We start from the raw sequence: 19,598 nt of genomic DNA on the forward strand, positions 1-19,598 counted from the left end.
GAGGAGGCTGCAATGCTTGGTAAGAAATGTAAGCATTATCCTGCCCATGCAATTGTAACCCCTCTGTACAGTATGTTCACAAATAAAATAAAATAAAATTAAAAAAAAAAGTTTGGTTGGCTCTTTCTTCCTTTTCTGAATCTAGGACCTCCAGGTAGAAGCAAGTGGTAGTTAATTTCCAAAATCTTGTTAATTCCTCCCATATCTTGGGAAACAAATGCTGGAACATTGTGGCTTTGAATATTTTCGAAGCCAAACATGGGGATGATTTCCTTAAGGAGGACTTTATTACATATACAACTTTTTTTTTCAGTCTAATTACTATTCCCCATTTAGTAAATAACTGCTTCCTTATGCAAAACATTTGTAGTATGAGTTCAGATGGGGTATATAAGACTGGTCTGACCTGTTGGCAAAGGTTACCAAGATCACTTTTTCATGATAGCTCAAACAAGAAGAGGGGCAGAATACTCTGAAATGAAATATTCATATCAGAATGCCTAATCCTCAATTCTGCAAGACTAGACAGCGGTACAATTATTAAATTTTTATTTTCTTTTAATATCAATTACAATCATGATGTGGAAGAAGAGGAAGAGAATAGGCTTGCATAAAGGAATAGACAGATAAGTTGTTCTCTATTCCACAGAATGGAATCTGCTTACCCAGGATAGCCATGAGTAATCATGGTTCTTCATGGGAGATAGTGGTTCTCTACAGGGTTTCAAAGGGTAAACCAGGCCACCTCAGTCTGATTCTGAATGTGTAATTATGGCTATGGTCTTCACTGACTAGGGTTCTCATTGGGACCAGGTGCAATCAAGTCTCAAATGCAATGCTTGCTCTCTCATATTGAAGCAGGAGTGACAGTGACTGGGAGGGGTATCACACAATTTCTTTTAAATGCCCTGGCTTTTTTCATTTGTGGCAGATGGACTTTGCAAGCTTACTACCCTTCTCCTTCTGAGATGTCCTAGGCCTCAGAGGGCTTCCTCATTCATAGCTACTATAACCCTGGTTTGACTTTCTTCTTCATCCTGTCCCTTTTTCTTCTTCTTCAAATGGCAGTTGCTATGTAACATGAAGGCTATATACAATAACTGAGTCTGAGTAGTCTGAGCCCCCAGCTGAAGGTAGTGAAACTTCTGCCTAATATCTCTGGCTGATTGAAAGATAAAATGATGTACTGGAAGTGCTGTTGCCTCAGTTTAGTAGAATAGCAAGCCTGTACAGCTGGTAGATGGCAAGATAAGCTGATAAAAACAAACCTGCCTGACAACAGCATGGGAGCAAGGGACTACAAAACAATGAAGAACTAGGAAGAATAAAACAATGAGACTGATAAATCTATTTTTTTCTTAAGAATGTTATTATAATGGTGATGTCAGAGGGGTTACTGTTACATAAGTCAGGTAAAGAGTACATTTTTGGGGACAATGTCACATTCCCTTGTTCTCTCCCAGTTTTTTGTTTTGTTTTATTTTTTTAGAGACTGGTAAATCTTTAGCATTACAAGCTTATGGCAAACAGAAAGAGGATTCACCATTCAGAAAGCCATCTGATTTTCACTAACCCAAGGCCAAACTTTGTAATGAGGGACAACTCAACACGCTAAAGATGGTTTAAAATTTTGTCTTCCTTGTCATTATGTCTACTTCACATGCTGTCTTTCTCTGTCTTATTTTTCTTCTAATAAATTTTTCTAACACTTTTATCAGAAATGAATTTTAATATTTGAGGTAACATTATAGAGTGAGACTGAAGACTCAAAAATTACTTAGCAAAACAAATTTATTTCTGCAGATGGGTACGTAACTGACAAGAGTCAGATTAGCAACACAATGGATGGGCAGCCTGCCCAGGTTTTATCCCTAATATCACTGCTCCTTATTCTCTGAAAGACCATGACATCAGAATTCACATTCACAATCTTGTGATCAGCTATTTTGGAATGGGATCGAGTTGATTCTATCAATCACTCCCAGAGCATAGCAGAAAGCAACTACCTGTTTATAATAGGACTTGGTTCAATTGAAATAAATATTGATTCCAACAGGATTTCTTGAAGTTGGCTAAACGATCATGTGTACAATTTAGATTAAATGAACAATTTAAGATACAATAACTGATATCAAAGGAAGATGGCAGAGGAGAAGCTGGAGGCTAAACAAGCTCTTGCATAGAAAGCAGTTTTAGTGTTCCAGTGAACAGTCCTAGGCTAGAGAGTCACACCAAGTGTGTCATCCCAGTACAGAGAGTTTGGCCAGAGAGGGAAAATCCAGGCAAGGAGACAGATCTGAGCACTTGCCAGTAGCCCTGGCTGTGGCGGCAGCAGTGGCAGCAGGAGCAGCAGGGGTGGATGCCTGAGCTACCATACCTACAGAGTGAGTCCAGGACAAAGGCACCAGATGCAGCAGGTGAGCAGATTCTACTCAACACCAGCAAGAACTGACAAGGAGCAGATATAGTCATCCAGCAGATAGCAGACCAGAGATGGACCAAGAACAAAGACTCTGGTGTGAGTAAGACCCTGACATCCTCACTCTTTCTCAGGGAGCAGAGGAGGGAAGGCCACCCTTCCCCCACCACCGGAGGACTCCATCTGTGATACTGACAAAGGCCCAGCTGAACAGCTAGCTCCAACTCAGGCCTTGGAAGAAAACAAGAGTCATTTAGCAGGTCACAGGAACCTGCCCTGCCCTTCCAGGCTCAGTTCCCAACAGCAGCCTAGACAAACAATTGAAATTCAGTAAACATAAACCCTGAGAATGGCTACAGGCTGGGCTCTGTGAGTGTCTCAGGAGCTAGCCCCTCAGGGAAAAGTTACTGTTTGCTGAAAGGCCTCAACCCTACCCAGAACCTCATCACAGCTTCTCCAAACTAGAGGAAACAGCAGATCTCCCTCCCACTGAACTAGCCTGGGAGGAGGGTCACAAAATCCTAGGTAATACAGAGAATTTTTCTGCCTGCTCAAACAAACTGAATTAAGAAACCAATCAAGCCATAGGAAAACCAAACACCACAAGCACCACAGAGACTCCACCAAGAGACTGGTTATGGATATACAGGATCTTCCCTTTCCCCCCGGCCCCAAAAAATTAAAGAACTCTTTTTTTGTACCTTTTTAAAAATTTTTAAAGAAATTGTTTTCTATTAATCTTTTTTTCTCTCATATTAAACTTTTTTCTCTCATAATTTTTTTTAATTTTATTTTATTTTATTTGTGAACATACTGTACAGAGGGGTTACAATTGCATGGGCAGGATCTCTCATAATTTTTATTTTAGGTGTATATGTGTGTGTGATTTTTTAAAAAAAAATCTCTTTTGACCTTTTCATACTTTTTTTATTCTTTTCATTTTTTTCTTTCTTTTTTGTGACTTAATTGCTATTCTTCTCATTCCCAGATATATACCCATCATCGATTACTAAACCTTATCCCCCATTGTGTACATACTTAATCCAGAAATTAATTACTCCATTCACAATCTCTTAGGCTTAACTTCTTTAATAGCCGTATTATATCTTTATACCTATATAATTTTCAAGTAACTAATAGTAAGTATTTTTACTTTTTAGTTTTTCCAGTCTCCTTTCTATTCCTCATCTCCTCTCATCTTATCCTTTCCTTCTCTCAATATCATTTCTTAAACTTGCATAATATTTAAGTGTTTCATTTCTTAAATTTAAATTTTTGTTTTTTCCATTTTTCTTGTTTTATTTTTAAAAATATCTCTCTATTATTCTGTCCAATCAACTTCCCTCTCTGAGATTAGGACTTGGTTAAATTCATTTTACCTTGCTACATCCCTCCAATACTATTTTACCCCACATTTCTCCCTAAACCAAATAATTTCTGGCTTGCCAAATCCTTCTTTGCTTTTTTAAGCCCATTAATCCATAGTTGTTTGATGTAGAATAGATTGTATCTCTTGAACTAGATTGTATATGCAGCCATTTTGACTGTGCAACTACAGAACTCTGGTTGATGCTTGCCTTAAAATAGTGTTCTAGCACAAAATTGGTGTTACTTTCATACCAAATGGGCAGAACAAGCCAGAAAAACAAGAAAAATGCCAAGTCTGGGTGTCTCAACTCTCACTCATGATAAGAAGGTGACAGAACAATTAATGAATAATCTAGTGGAGAATTCCCAAAAAGCTCTATTTTATCTGATATTAGTATTGCAACTCCTGCATGTTTATGGGGCCGTTTGATTGGTAGATTTTTTTCCAGCCTTTCACATTGAAAATGTATTTGTTTTTATAGGCAAGATATGACTCCTGAAGGCAGCAGATAGAAGGATCTTGCTTGTTAATCCAACTAGACCTTCTATGTCGCTTAATTGGAGAATTAAGTCCGTTAATGTTGAGAGATAGGACTGAGAGGTATTTGGGAGTTCCTGCCATTTTATCCATCTTCTTGAGGGCTGCAGCAACTGGGTTCTTCCTATGGTTCTTGGATTCTCAATTTGGGTGCGGTTTCCTGGCCTTTATTGTGGTCTTGTTGGTTTTCTATGTGTAGGACATCTTTAAGTGTCTTTTGTAGGGCTGGTTTGGTGGAGATATATTGTTTCATTTTTTCTTTGCTATGGAAGGTTTTTATTTGACCTTTGGTTATGAAGGAGAGTTTAGCTGGGTACAGTAATCTTGGTGGATAGTTGTTTGTCTTTAGGGCATGGCATACATAATTCCAGGCTCTTCTTGCTTTGATTGTCTCTGCTTAGAAATCTGAGGTGATTCTAATTGGTTTCTCTTTATAGGTGATGGATCTTTTCTCCTTGACAGCTTTAAGGATGTTTTCTTTGGTCTGAATTGATCCTGTGTGGATTGTAATGTGAAGGTGGGGTGTCCTGTTCTGGTCTGGTCTATTTGGGGTTCTAAAAGATTCTTGTATCTAAATAGGCCTATCTTTTTGCATGTTTGGGGAAGTTCTCAGCTAGGATCCAGTTAAAGAAATTTCCTAGACCATTAACTTCTGTCTCTAGGTGTTCCTCTACACCCATTATCCTCAGATTAGGCCTTCTGATGGTGTCTTCCAAATGTTGAATAGATCTATCATATTTCTTGGATTTGTCTTAGATGGTTGTAATGTCTTTCTCTATAATATCTAGGCTGTCTTCAGTCCTCGAGTTTCGATCTTCTGCATGGTCTAACTTACTGTCAAGACTTTCTACTTTGTTTTTTATTTCTTTTCCTTCTAATTGGTCAGCTTTGATGGCTTCAAATTCTTTGTTGGAACTTTGCTCTAGATCTTGTAAGAACTACTTTACTTCCTTAATTTGGTGTTCCGTGTTTATTCTCAAATCACTTAGTTGATTGGTTATGGTTTCCTTGGACTCCCATTCCTTCTGTTGCGCTCCACTGTGCATTCTGTTTACGGTCTCCCTGATTTCTTTCAGCTCTCTGCTTATGTATTACATGAATGACTCCATTGATCTTTGTGTATTATCATCCTGCTCTCTCAGTTCCTGTATTTCACTTTGATTAGCATCTTCATGTTCACGCATTTCCTGTAGTTCTCTTTGCTCATGCCATTCCTGAATTTCTCTTTGCCTGTTCTCAGTCAGCTCCTGCAATTCCTGTCTATCTCTTTGACTGATCTCAACCTGCTCAAGCAATTCGTTTATTTCTCTTTGACTGTTCTCAATCTGCTCATGAAATTCTTGTGTCAATCTTTGAGTAGCTTCCTCACACTCATGAGACTCCTGGATTGATCTTTGGTTTGCTTCCTCTTTCTCCCTGTCATCCTCACACTGAGACTTTTGCAGGTTTTTACTCTTTTCATTTACCCTGTTTACCTGTACTGTTTGTAGAGCTTTTTGGGAACTCACCTCTGGATTATTCATTATCTGTCTGTCCCCTGATTGTCATGAGTGGGAGTTGAGATCCCTGGCCTTGCCATTTTTCTTGTGTTTTTCCAGCTTGTTCTGCCCATTTGGGATGAGAATAACACCAGTTTTGTGCTAGAATACTATTTTTAGGTAAGCATCAACCAAGGTCCGTAGTTGCACAGTCAGAAGTCTGCAAATACAATCTGGTTCAAGAGATACAATCTATTGAACATCAAGCAACTATGTCTTAAATGGCCTAAGAACAGTAAAGGAGAATATGGCAAGCAGAAATTATTAAGTTTAGGGAAAATGTGGGGAAAAATAGGATTAGAGGGATGTGGGAAAGTGAGGGAGAGTGGAATTAACCATGTCCTAATCTCAAAGAGGAAAATGGATTGGACAGAATGATAGCAGAGAGAAAAAAAGAAAAAAGAATAAGAAAAAAAGAAGAAAAAGAAAAAAGACAAGAAAAATGGAAAACAATAATTTAAAGTGAAACCCTTAAAAACTGCAAGTTGGAAGAAGTAGTATTAAGAGAAGAATGGGGATGAGATGAGAGGAAGGGAGGGATAGAAAGGAGAAATGAAAAACTAGAAACATAAAATTGTTTTGAAATATTATATGGGTATAAAGAGGTAATACTGCTATTAAGGAATTTAAGTCTAAGAGGTTTTGAATTGAGTAATAAATTTCTGGATTAAGTGTGTACACAATGGAGGATAAGATCTAATAATCGATTCCGGGTATATTTGAGTTTGAGCAGAACAGCAATTAAGTCATGCAGAAAACCATGAAAGAGAAGAAGTGAAAAGAATGAGAAAAGAAAGAAAGAAAAAAAGGATTAAGATCTTTTCTGTCAAATGTTTGTGTGACATGAAGAATACCATTTTAGGGAAAGTTATTGGATCTTTTTTATTCTTCTTTCTTTCTTTATTATTTATTATTCATTTATTTTATTTTTTTGTGAAAATAAAGTAAGAGGGGTTAAAATTACATGAGCAAGGTAACGAGTACATTTCTTATCAAGCATTACTACCTCCTTTGTTTCCCCCTCTCATCCCTTCCCATCTCTGCCCCCCATTGTCCCCCTCCCCATTGTCCCCCTCCCCATTGTCCCCCCATGCCAAAGTTGTAAAGTTCGTTTTTTTAACATAACGACTTGTACATCTCATTGTTGTTCCACCTGTATCCCTACTTAATTTGTTTTTTCCCTTTCCCTCCACAAAGTATACTAACATCAATTACAGTGAAAACAAGGGTTATACCGTGGGGGAGGGACATACAGAGCAACAAAGAAATCATCTTATAAACATGTTAGACACAATTGCAAGAAAGAAAAAACATTTAAGTCCTTAACATGGGGTTCATTTTGCCTAATATCAACTTATCTGACCATTTCTGCTTGTCTCAGATATATACTAGTAATTGCAAATAAGGGAAACCATGGGACCTATGTTTCCTTGGGACTGGCTTACTTCACTTAATAAAATTTTTTCCAAGTCTTTCCATTTCCTAACAAATGGGGCAATGCCATTCTTTCTGATGGAGGCATAGAATTCCATTGTGTATATATACCACATTTTCTTGATCCATTCATCTACTGAAGGACATCTGGGTTGGTTCCATATCTTAGCTTTGGTAAATAATGCTGCAATAAACATAGTTGTGCTGGTAGCTTAAGTATGGTCTTGTTTGTGACCATTTGGGAAGTGCCCAAAAGTGGGATTGCTGGGTCATAGGGGAGCTCTATGTGGAGTCTTTTGAGGAACCTCCATACTACTTTCCAAAGAGGTTGAACAAGTTTACACTCCCACCAACAATCCTCCAGCATCTGTTGTTATTAGAGTTCTTGATTATAGCCATTCTAACTGGGGTGAGGTGGTATCTCAATATTGTTTTGATTTGCATTTCTTTTATGGCTAGGGAGGTTGACATTTCTAACTGTAGTGGGGCTGGTGTTTATTACTGCGCTAGGTGGGGATGTGAGGTAACTGGGACTGGCCCTTGGATCATTCACAAGTGCCCTCCCTTTCCTTTTCTTGTGAATCTCACCCCCCAGACTTGCCTTGAAACCCCTGCTTGGCCAATGCTATTCTTACCAATGTAATCATGTTAAAATAACCTTTATAGAGGTGGGAAAAGGATAACTAACTGGGAGGTGGGTCTGCCATTAAAACAAAAAAGGGGGAATCTGTGGGGCAGTAGGCAGCAAAGATGGAGCTGAGAGGGAGTTGAGTGAGCAGAGCCTGATTTGTTTGCATTCAGTGTGTAAACAGCTCGAGGAACCTTAGGTGCATGATAGGGTGTGACCTTTACAGTGATGGGTTGGTTCCTTTTCCTCCCCATGCCACCCGGTCTTTTTTGCTTTTAAAAAGTGCCTGCTGTGTGTTAATAAATGAGTTCCTGATTGACTTGACTTCCCGCTGCATCTGATTGTCTTCAGGGTTAAGGGAGGCTGGGGAACGGGCTAGCGGTGCACTTACCTTTCTTTGGACCCAATCTGTCTTTCCTGGGACAGGTGAAGACCCGACACATCTCAACATGTTATTAATGTTTTGCATGAAAGCTTGAAGCTCCAGGGTATGTTTTCACACTGATAGCACCATATTGGCCTTTTTGGTGACATTTCACTATCTGTTTCTAATACCTCTTTTTCTATAATTAAATCTAATGTGAAATTTTCAAAACTTTTCTGTTCCTTTCCCCATTATTAATTTGTGATGTTCATTATTGTATCTTCACTTTCTACGTGGATTTCCTTAGCCAGGTATTGGCTTTAAACTTCACCTACACATTGAAATTATAAAATTGATACTACACTGATGTATTTGTTATTGTATTACATTCTTTTCACCACAGCTTTTTAAAAAAATATTCTGCCTTCACTTTGCTATCTTACTCAGAGTTCCTTATAGACTCTACATTTTTTTGCCAGTCCTGGGGCTTAAACTCTGGGCCTACTTGCTGTCCCTCAGCTCCTTTTGCTTAAGGCTAGTGCTCTACCACTTGAGCCACAGCACAACTTCTGGCTTTTTCTGTGGCTAATTGGAGATAAGAATCTTATGGACTTTTCTGCCTGGGCTGACTTTGAACCACAGTCTTCAGCTCTCAGTCTTCTGAGTAGTTAGGATTACAGTTGTGAGCCCTCAGTACCTGGCAACTGTATATTTTCAAAGATCACTTAGCTATATTGATAGATGAAAAATGTATATATGCATTAATGAATAGATGGAAGGAGGACTGAGATTAGATTTGGAAGAAGACAATAAAGAACCAGAAATGCATCTTAGACACTTTGGAAAAAGACAGTAATAATATGTACAAACATGGAGGTAGGGTATATTGAACAGTTAGATACAATCTTCAATATAGTATATGAAATCTGAAATTGAATGAGATTGATAAGGGGTTTGAAAGTAAAGGTATCTTCTATTATTTCAGCATAAACAATTGAATGGATGAAACTAACTTACCCATAGATAAAGCATATAGTTTGGAAAGGTAGATACAATGTAGACTAAAACAAAAATAAAAATAAAATGAGTACAATTTTGAGAAGATGATTTCTATGTGACTCTCAAAAGTAATGTCAGAATAATGGCAAGATCACTTTCAATCCACAGAAGAAATAGACATAACTCTCATAAAAATAAGTTACATAAACACAGAATAGTTATTCTCAAACATGGTTAGGTAATAGTTTTATTCCTGTTGGGCACTGGTAGCTCATACGTATAATTCCAGATCCACAGGAGACTGAGATATAAGGATCCTAGTCCAGAGCAAGGCCAGAAAGGAAAGTCCAATTAACCAACAAAAATGCTGGAAGTGGAGCTGTAGTTCATGTGGTAGAGTGAGTACTAAACTTGAGTGAAAAGCTAAGGGAAATCAGTCAGGCCTTGAGTTCAATCCCTAGGACTGGGGCATGCGTGCGCGCACACGCGCGCGTGCACACACACACACACACACAGAGTTACACACTATACTATTCTTTCAGAGTATCTCTCCATATTTATGAAACTAGCTCCAGGGGTAAGTAGGACCAGAGATTAGCCCATGACTAGGCAGCCTTGCAGGTCTCACTGCTTATGTAAACATAGCCATTCTGACATAAGGGCTGTGTTGCTATGCTACTACTGGTCAAAAGCTGAAGACAGGTAGCTGTTAGCCAGATATCAGAGTAAGCCCCAGAGAGTGCAAGATGCTTTTGGTAGGACCTAAAAAGCCACAGATCCCACTGGGTTCCTAAGAAAAATTGCAGATGCTTCCAAGAAGGTAAGGCAGTATTTCCTTTTAGTAGACTTTTTAAAAGTATATATTAATAGAACAAGAGGGAATCCTTTTGATCCCCACATATGTATAGTTTATTTTGAACAAGTTAATTCCTCTAATATACTCTTTTTTATGTCAGTTGCAGGGCTTGAACTTGGGTCCTGGGTGCTGTCCCTGAGCCAATTAGTGCTCAAGGTAATTGCCCTACCACTTAAGCCACAACATCACTTGGGGTTTTGGAGTGGTTAACTGGATATTAGTCTCATGGGAACTTTCTGCCTGGGCTGACTTCAAACCACAATCCTCAGATCTCAGCCTCCTAAATAGCTAGCATTATAGGTGTGAGCCACCAGCACCCATTTACTTTTTAATATTTTCCTCTCTCCCTTCTACTCCTTTTTAAATCAGTATTTGATGGATTTAATTACATTTTCTCCATATATATGGGCTTCCAAACTTAGAGTTTATGCCTTTTACTGTACAGAAGACCCACATTTAAATCGCAGTTTGTCTCATTTGAAAAATTAGATATGACTCTCTCTAGTAAAATTTGTATACACACAAATGCAACAGGATTGGGTTATAAATTTATGGCTATTGTCAGCTGACTTGCCTACTTCCATGCTTGCTTTTGTCTTTAGCCTATTTAAACTAGTTATCATGTGACTTCAATTGACCACTACAGAAGATTCAGGTTTGTGTGGATCTGATTGTCATGAATTGGAAAAAAAACTTCTTTGGGTTGTTATATTTATGTATACATTTTTTGGCTGTACAGTGTTCCTGGGACTAATTGTTGGGAAGGTTACCTGCTTTATACTTGTTCCTGAGCCAGTCTTACATGTTCGGCCAGAAACCCAATAGCTGAGTATTCCCACTCAAGCAACAGAACAGAGACTCTGATCAGACTACATGCTGAAAACTACTCAAGAACAATTATAACTACTTTTACTCACTGAGCTCAAAGTTGTTAATAGGAACACAGCCAGGGAGACTAATCCACTTGGCTTTCTCACTCACATGCCCATCTTTTGACCAGTGTAGAAGAAAGTTATCAGAGGACTTCTGTCCAATGGCTGTGTCAAAGATTTGCTATCCTTTCTTGCCATTTTGTTTTACTTAAAGTGTCATGCATAGGCAACTCTTGCCTATGTAAAACAAAACAATTCTACAATAATCTGAGGATGGAACAAATCCAATTACCATTTCTGTGAGGTGATTTGGAGCTCCATGGAAGTAAAACAATGGGTTTCTTTTATTTTCTCTATGTACCATATGTATGGTTTATTTACTGGTACCCTCTCCTGGTTTATTTACTTTTTCACTTTTTTTTGTAGCCATATTCAGTTGTTATAATCATTTTTATTATTATTTTAATATATTTTACCTACATATTATAAATATAAGTTGATATATATTTGTATTTTTGTTGTTGTTGTGGGGCTTGGACTATGGGCCTGGGTGTTGTCCTTTAGCTCTTCAGTTCAAGGCTAATGCTCTACCACTTGAGCCACAGTGCCACTTCTGGTTTTCTAGTGGTTAATTGGAGTCTCATGGACTTTCCTGCCGGGGCTGGCTTTGAACCGAGATCTTCAGAGCTCAGCCTCCTGAGTAGTGAGGATTACAGGCTTGAGCCACCGGTGCCCAGCTATATTTGGCTTTTTGATCTTGGTTGATTTCACTCAACATAATCTCCAGGTCCTTTCATTTTCTTTCTCTTCTTCCTCTTCCTCTTCGTCTCTGTCTCCATCTCCATCTTCTTCCAATTTGCCTTTGTTCTTTTTAAAATGTTTTTTATTGTAAAAACACTGTACAGAGAGGTTACAGTTACATGAGCAAGGTAATGAGTTCATTTTCTATCAAGCATTGTTGACTCCTCCTTTGTTTTTCCCCTACTATCCCTTCCCTCCCACCCCCACAAATGTACTCCCCAGCCCTCCCCCCACCTAAATTGTAAAGTTGGTTTTTCAACATAGGGTTTGTACATCTCATTGTTACAATGGGTCAACCTGTATCCCTATTTAAACATTTTGTTTTTTCCCTTCCCCTCCCCAAATTAGACCGACAGGAAATAGAGTGAAAACAGGGGTTATACCGTGGGGGAGGAACATACGAAGCAACAAAAAAATCACATGGTACATTATAAATATGTTAGAAACAATAGCAAGAAAGAAAAAAAACCCACTTTGTTCCTATCGTGGGGTTAATTTTGCTTAACACCATCTTGCCTAGTCATGTACATAGCTTTTGACCTTTTCTGCTTGTCCCAGACATATACTAGTTGTTGTAAATAGGGGAAAACATGGGACCTATGTTTCTTTGGGCCTGGCTTACTTCATTTGATATAATTTTTTCCAAATCTTTCCATTTCCTAACAAATGGGGCAATTATATATATATATATATATATATATATATATATATATATATATATATCACATTTTCTTGATCCATTCATCTACTGAGGGGCATCTGAGAATGGCTCCAGGCTGGGTTCTGTGAGTGTCTCAGGAGCTAGCCCCTCAGGGAAAAGCTACTGATACCTGATAGGCCTCAAACCTACCCAGAACCTAGTCTCACCACAGCAACTCCAAACTAGAGGAACCAGCCATCTCCCTCTTTTGTGATACTCAAAGCAGATCTCCCTCCCACTGAACTAGCCTGGGAGGAGGATCACAAAGTCCTGGGTAAGGCAGAGCTTTTTTCTGCCTGCACAAACGAACTGACTTAAGAAACCAATCAAGCCACAGGAAAACCAAATGCCACAAGCAAACTCCACCAAGAGACTGGTTATGGATACAGGGGAGATACAAGATCTCCCCACCACCACCAAAAAAAAAATCAAAGAGCTCCTTTTTCTACCTATTTTTTTCAATTTTTTAAAAAAAGTGTTTTTTACTTTTTTCTTTCATAATTTTTTTATTTTAGGTGTGTGTGCGTGCAAGTGAGCGTGTGTGTGTTCATTTTCTAGCAAATGACATAGTTTCCTTCTTTTTTGCAGAATAATATGTTATTGCATATATGCATTTCATATTTTCTTGACTATTTTACATCAAGATTGATTCTGCAGCTTGGCTATTTTGAATTAGTCTGTAATTAGTGTGAAGGTATATCTCATATATTGATTTACACTGTTTGAAACATATACCTGAGAAATAAATTAGTCTTTTAGCTTTACTTTTAAAATATTTTTGCATATATTAATTGCACATGGGGGTTTACATTTGCTATTTCTATAAATACACAGTGTCCCCTTATCAAATTCACCCTTCATCACTGCTTTATTCCCCTCCACCTTCTGAAAACAATTTCAACATTTTTAATACAACATATTTATAATCACACATAAGTTACTTCAACCATCTTCACTAATTTACCATACATTTTCCTCTTCTTTATCCATCTAGGCTCCTGTATAGCTTAGATACTCTGAATAGTGATACAATAAATGCAATATGCAAATGTCTCTATTGTATCCTGAATTACACTTCTTTAGATATATGTCCAAGTGTGGTATCACTAGGTGATATGGTATTTCTTCTTTTCTTTGTTGAGGAACCTCCATAGTGTTGTCCATAGTTATCACACCAGGTTATATTTCTAAGTGTGTAAGATTTTCTTCTTCCCTGTGTGTCTCTCTAGCTTTGATTTTGTTTGCATTCTTGAGGACAGTCATATGAAGAGTGAGATGAAATCTCAATATTGTTTTGGTTTGCATTCCCTATATAGCTTTTGGTGCTGGGAATTTCTTCCTGAACTTCGCAGAAATTTGTCCATCTTCAGAGAATTGCCTGTTCAGTTCATTTGCTCATTTGTTAATTGGGTTGTTGATTCTTTGGGATATTATTTTTGCACCCCTTTTGTATTTTGGGCATTATTCTTTATCAGAAATATAGCCAACAAAGATAGTGTCCCATTCTGAGGCTCTCTCTTTAATACATTTACTATTTCTGGGTCCATGCAGAAACTTCCTATTTCACATAATTTCTTCCAATCCTTAATGTTATCTTCTGAACTACTTGTTATATTCATGAACTTATTGACAATGCCTATCTATGCCAGTGTTTTCTTGAAGTAGTTTCAGAGTTTCATGTTTTGTTTAAGGTATTTGACCCACTTTGAAATGATATCAGTGTATCATTGGAAATAGGGATTGAGTTTTAGTGGTCTATATGTTGCTATCTAGTTTCCCATTAGCATATTTTAAAAATTAATTTACTTTATTGTTACTACAAAGGTGATATACAGAGAGATTACAATTATATGAGTCAGTACATTTCCTTTCACACATTGTCTTCTATTCCCTCATTCTCTCTTAGTCCCTTGCTCACGTCTCTGCGCAGAAGTTGCATACTTCATCAATGTGCAGTGAGCTCCAATATTGCACTTTTTGCTCTTTTTCCCTCAAGTTCTTTGCCCTGTACTCCACCCTTCTGAAGATAAACACATTAATAAACCATAAATAAGATAAAGAAGACATAATCATCACCAACTAAAAATCTAAAATGGGGAAAGGAGCTAAGGAGAGATGTCTATATCTTGGAGTTACTTTCAGTATGAAAATTATTTTATATAAATATGAACAGGCACTTAGGAATTGAACCTTTGTGTTTCTTTCCTAATATTATCTTCTTTTGGTCTCACTGTGTGTGAGAATATAGAATCCTGTATAATTTTTCATATTCTAGTGTGTTTTAGACCTAAATTCCACAAATCAGAGAGAACATGTGCCATTTTGTCTCTCTGAGCTTGGCTAACCTCACTTAGCATGATTTGTTCTAGTTCCATCAATTTCCATGCAAATTACATTGTTTTCTTTCTGATGGCTGTGTAAAATTCCATTGTGTCTAGGTACCACATTTTTTTGATCCACTCATCTATTGTGGGGTATGTGGGCTGTTTCTGTATCTTGGCTATTGTGAATAGTATGGCAAGGAACATGGATGTGCAGGTGTCCTTATCAAATCCTGTCTCATGATGTTCAGGTAGATGCCTAGGAGTGGTATGGCTGTGTTGTAGGGAAGGTCTGTTTAGTTTTTAAGGAACTACCAGACTGCTGTCCAGAGTGGTTGTACTAGTTTACATTCCCACTAGCAGTGAAGTAGAGTTCCTTTTCCCACATCCTTGCCAACATTTGTTGTTCAAATTCACATTGTGGGCCAATCTTACTAGGGTGAGATGGAATCTGAGAGTTGTTTGATTTGTATTTCCTCATATATTTCTTTGTCATTCTTGCCTCTTCCATGAAGTCTCTCCTTAGCCCCTTTGCCCATGTAGTGATTGGTTTACTAGGTTTGGCAGGGCTTAGTTTCTTGAGCTCCTTATATATGTTGGATATTAGGCCTTTGTCTGATTACTGCTGGTAAAGACATCTGAGTCTGTTGGCTGTCTTTTTAGTTTAGTAACTAGGTCCTTAGCTGTGCAGAAAATTTAATTTTGATACAGTCCCACTTGTCAAGTCTATCTCCTATCTGTTTTGCAGCTGGGAATCTATTCAAGAAATTTCTGCCTATATATGTAGGTCATTTCAAAGTTTTGGGTTTGATGTTGAGGTATTTGATTCATTTTCAATTGATATTAGTGCATGGTGACAAACAGGTTGAGTTTAGTATTCTGCATATGGCTGCCCAGTTTTCCAAACACCAATTATTGAAGAGGATATATTTTCCTACTGTATGTCTTTGGCTCCTTTCCTTATCAAATATCAGATATCTGTAAGTGTATGGTTTTATTTCTGGGTCTTATCTATTCCATTGATCTTTAGGTCTATTTTTGTCCCAATACCAATTTGTTTTTGTTATTATGGCTCTGTAGTAGAGTTTGCGGTCTTAGATTATGATACAACCCTCATCACTCTTTGTGGCCTAGAATTGCTTTGGCTACTTATCCATGAATATGGAAGGTTTTTCCATTTCTTGGTGTTCTTTTTGATTTCTTCAGATTTTTATAGTTTTTCAGTATAAAGATGTTTTAAGTCTTTGATTAGGTAAATTCCTAGGTATTTTTTGTGGCTATTGCAAATGGACTTGTTTTCATGATTTCCCTTTCTGCTTGTACATTGTTGTTGTACAGAAATACTATTGGCTTTTGTGGGTTAATTTTTTATGCCACTATTTTCCAAAGCAGTCGATCAGCCATAGAATCTTGGGGATGGAGTTTATTGGGTCCTTTGGGTGTAAGATCCTGTCATCTGCAAAAAGGGCTAGTTTTATTTCTTCTTTCCTATGTGAATCACTTTTATGTCCTTTTCTTGCCTTATTTCTCTGGATAAGAATTTCAAAACTACATTAAAGAAAAGTGGAAAGAGTGGGCATTCTTGCCTTGTTCCTGATTTTAGGGGAAATGGTTTTAATTATTTTCCATTCAGTATGATGTTGGCTGTTGGTCTGTCATAATAGTCTTTATTATTTTATTTTATTTTTTTAGTCTTTATTATTTTAAAGAATATTCCTAGCTATTCCTAGTTTCCCCAAAGCTATTAACATGAGTGGTTGTTGTATTTTGTAGAAGCTTTTTTCTGCATCTATTGAGATGATCATGTGGTTCTTGTCTTTGGTTCTGTTCATGTGGTGAATTACATTTGTTAATTTGTGTATGTTAAACTAGCCTTGCATCTGTGGGATGAAGCCTAGTTGGTCATTAGGTATGATTTTTAAAATGTTTCTGGATTCTGTTGGCTAGTATTTTATTGAAGAGCTTTGCATCTGTGTTCCTCAGAGAAATTGGTCTGTAGTTCTCTTTGTTTTGTTGGATCTTTACCTGTTTTGGGGATGAGTGTGATATTGGCTTCATAGAATGAGTTTGGAATTGCTGCCTCTGTTTCTAATTCACAAAAAAAGCTTATTGGCATTCATTCACCTTGAAAAGTCTTAAAGAATTCAGAGGTGAATTCATCCAGGCCTGGGCTTTTCCTTGTTGGTAACTCACTTAATCTTGTTGCGTGTTATTTGGCATATTAAACTGGTTTATATCTTCTTGGCTCAGCTTAGTTAGTTTGTATCTTTCTAGAAATTTTTCCATGTATGCGAGGTTTTCCTTTTTTATTTAGTATGTTTCAAAAGTACTCCTTTATAATTGCTAGGACTTCTGGGTGTGGCATGTTTGACTTTATTGATTTGAATCTTGTCACCTCTTTCATAAACAATATCACTAGTGGTCTGTTAATTTTATTTTTTTAAAAAACAAGTTTTTTGTTTCATTGATTTTTATGTATAGTTTTTTAGTGTCTATTCCATTGATTTCTGACCTAATTTTTGCTATCTCTTTCTCTAATATGTTTAGGTTTAGTTTGTTCTTGCTATTTTAGCAGTTTTAATTACATCATAAGGTCATTTACTTGATGTGGTTGTTTTTTTTTATGTCTGCCCTTAGAGCTATAAACTTTCCCCTCAGCATTGTTTTTGCTGTAATCCCAGAGGTTCTGTTGTGATGAGTTTTCATTAAATTGAATTGTAAGAACTGTCTAATTTCTTCCTGAATGTCTTCTGTGACCCGGGTGTTATTCAGTAGTGTGTTATTCAGTTTCCAAGTGTTTGAGTGATTTCTGCATATGTTTTCTTGTTTAGAACTAGTTTGATTTCACTGTGGTCAGATAGGATGCAAGGAGTTATCTCAATCCTCCTGTATTTGCTTAGGCTCTTTGTGTCTACTATGACATGATCAATTTTGGAGTATGTTTCATGGGCTGCTGAGAAGAATGTGAATTGGGTCATTGTTCAGTGGATTATTCTGTAGATGTTTGTTAAGTCTATTTGGGTTCTGGTGTCATTTAATTCAGAGGATCCCTTGCTTATCTTTTGTTTGATTGGCCTGTGCTTTGGTGAGAGGAGAGTATTAAAATCTCCTATTTTCACTGTGTGGTCTCATTTAGTGTCATCCTATATTAATTATATTGAGGCCTGTTTTCATGCTAGCAACATGCTGTATTTATGGATTTGTAGTGTAGTATGGTGAGTATTATAATAAGTTTAGTGTTGCTCTTTTATGCTCAGGTTTTTTGATATTGAAGATCTTATCGCTTCAATATTACTATTGAAATTTCTACTTCCATGAAGATTTTCATAGGAACTTAATGTCTTCTGGTGTTTTCTTTGACTTCATTAATGTTATGTATTCTTTTCATAATGCTTCCTTATCTAAATCTTTTCCTGTAAATTTCTTCAGTATATTGGTAATAAGATTTTCTGCCTTGGTTCTTTACCAGTCTCCTTTTTATTGGTGCAGTGATAATCTACACATTTTTGTATGTTGATTTTGAATCTTTCTGCTTTACTAAATGATCTATGAGGTAATAGTTTTGGTGGAAGGTTTAGCATGAGATCAAATTATCTTATAATAATGGTAAATTGACTTCTTCCTTTCCTATTTTCCTATTTTTTATTTCTCATGCTTTGGTGCATATGAATTCCATTATTATGGGAGTAAAAGTGGAGAAAATAGACAACCTTGTCTCATTCACAATTTTGGAGAAAATACTTTTTGTTTCTCTCCATTTATTAAAATGTTGGCTAAAGGCCTAGTATAGCCTTTATTATGTTAAGATGCATTAATTTGCTTACTAATTTCTTCAGAGCTTTCAATGTGAAAAGATTGAATTTTATCAAAGTGTTTTTTCTGCCTAAGTTGAAATGATCATATGATTTTTGTTTGTGATCTTGCTTATATAATGTATTTTATTTATTGGTTTATGTGTATTGAAGCAACGTTGCACTTCGGGAATGAGAAGAACTTGATCTTGATGTATAAGCTTTTTAAAGTGGCATTGAATTTTGTTAGCAAGTATTTTAATAAATATTTTTCTATGATGACCAAAGAAGTTCATCTATAGTTCTCTCTCTTTTTTGATATTGCTCTGTCCAGTTTTGAATGATTTCTGAATTTATACTTCCTTCAGTATTTCATTGGAAATTTTTAGGAGTGTTACCATTAGTTATTTTAAAGACATTACAAAATTTCTTCTGTGAATCTGTCAGGTCCTGGATGTTTCTTTGTTGAGAGAATCTTTGTTACTGCTTCAATTACATTGTTTATTAGAAATATAAGTATTTACAGTCTTGGTTCAATTTTGGTTGATTGAATTCATCTTGAAATTCATCCATGTTTTATTTTTTCTAGGTTGAATGCAGATTGTCTTAGTGTTTCCTTATGATCTGTTGGAATTAACTCATTTTTATTGGGATATATCAATTTTGTTTCTACTTTTTGTATCATTTTCCATTTTTATCAGTGTGCACATTTGTGTGTGCATGTGCTTGTGCACTTGAGGCTTAAACTCAGGGACTGGGTAGTGTCCCTGAGCTTTTTTGCTCAAAGCTAATGCTCAATCACTTAAGCCACACCTCCACCTCTGGCCTTTGGTGGTTAATTGGAGAAAACAGTCTCATGGACTTTCTTGAGTGACTGGCTTTATTATTTTTATTTCTTTAAAAAATTTTGTTGTACAATGAGAAGTACAAGTTGTCATGTCCAAAACGAGCTTTACAACGTCGGTGCGG

Source organism: Dipodomys ordii, unplaced genomic scaffold, assembly GCF_000151885.1.
Source record: "Dipodomys ordii isolate 6190 unplaced genomic scaffold, Dord_2.0 Scaffold80, whole genome shotgun sequence".
NCBI classification, from domain to species: Eukaryota; Metazoa; Chordata; class Mammalia; order Rodentia; family Heteromyidae; genus Dipodomys; species Dipodomys ordii.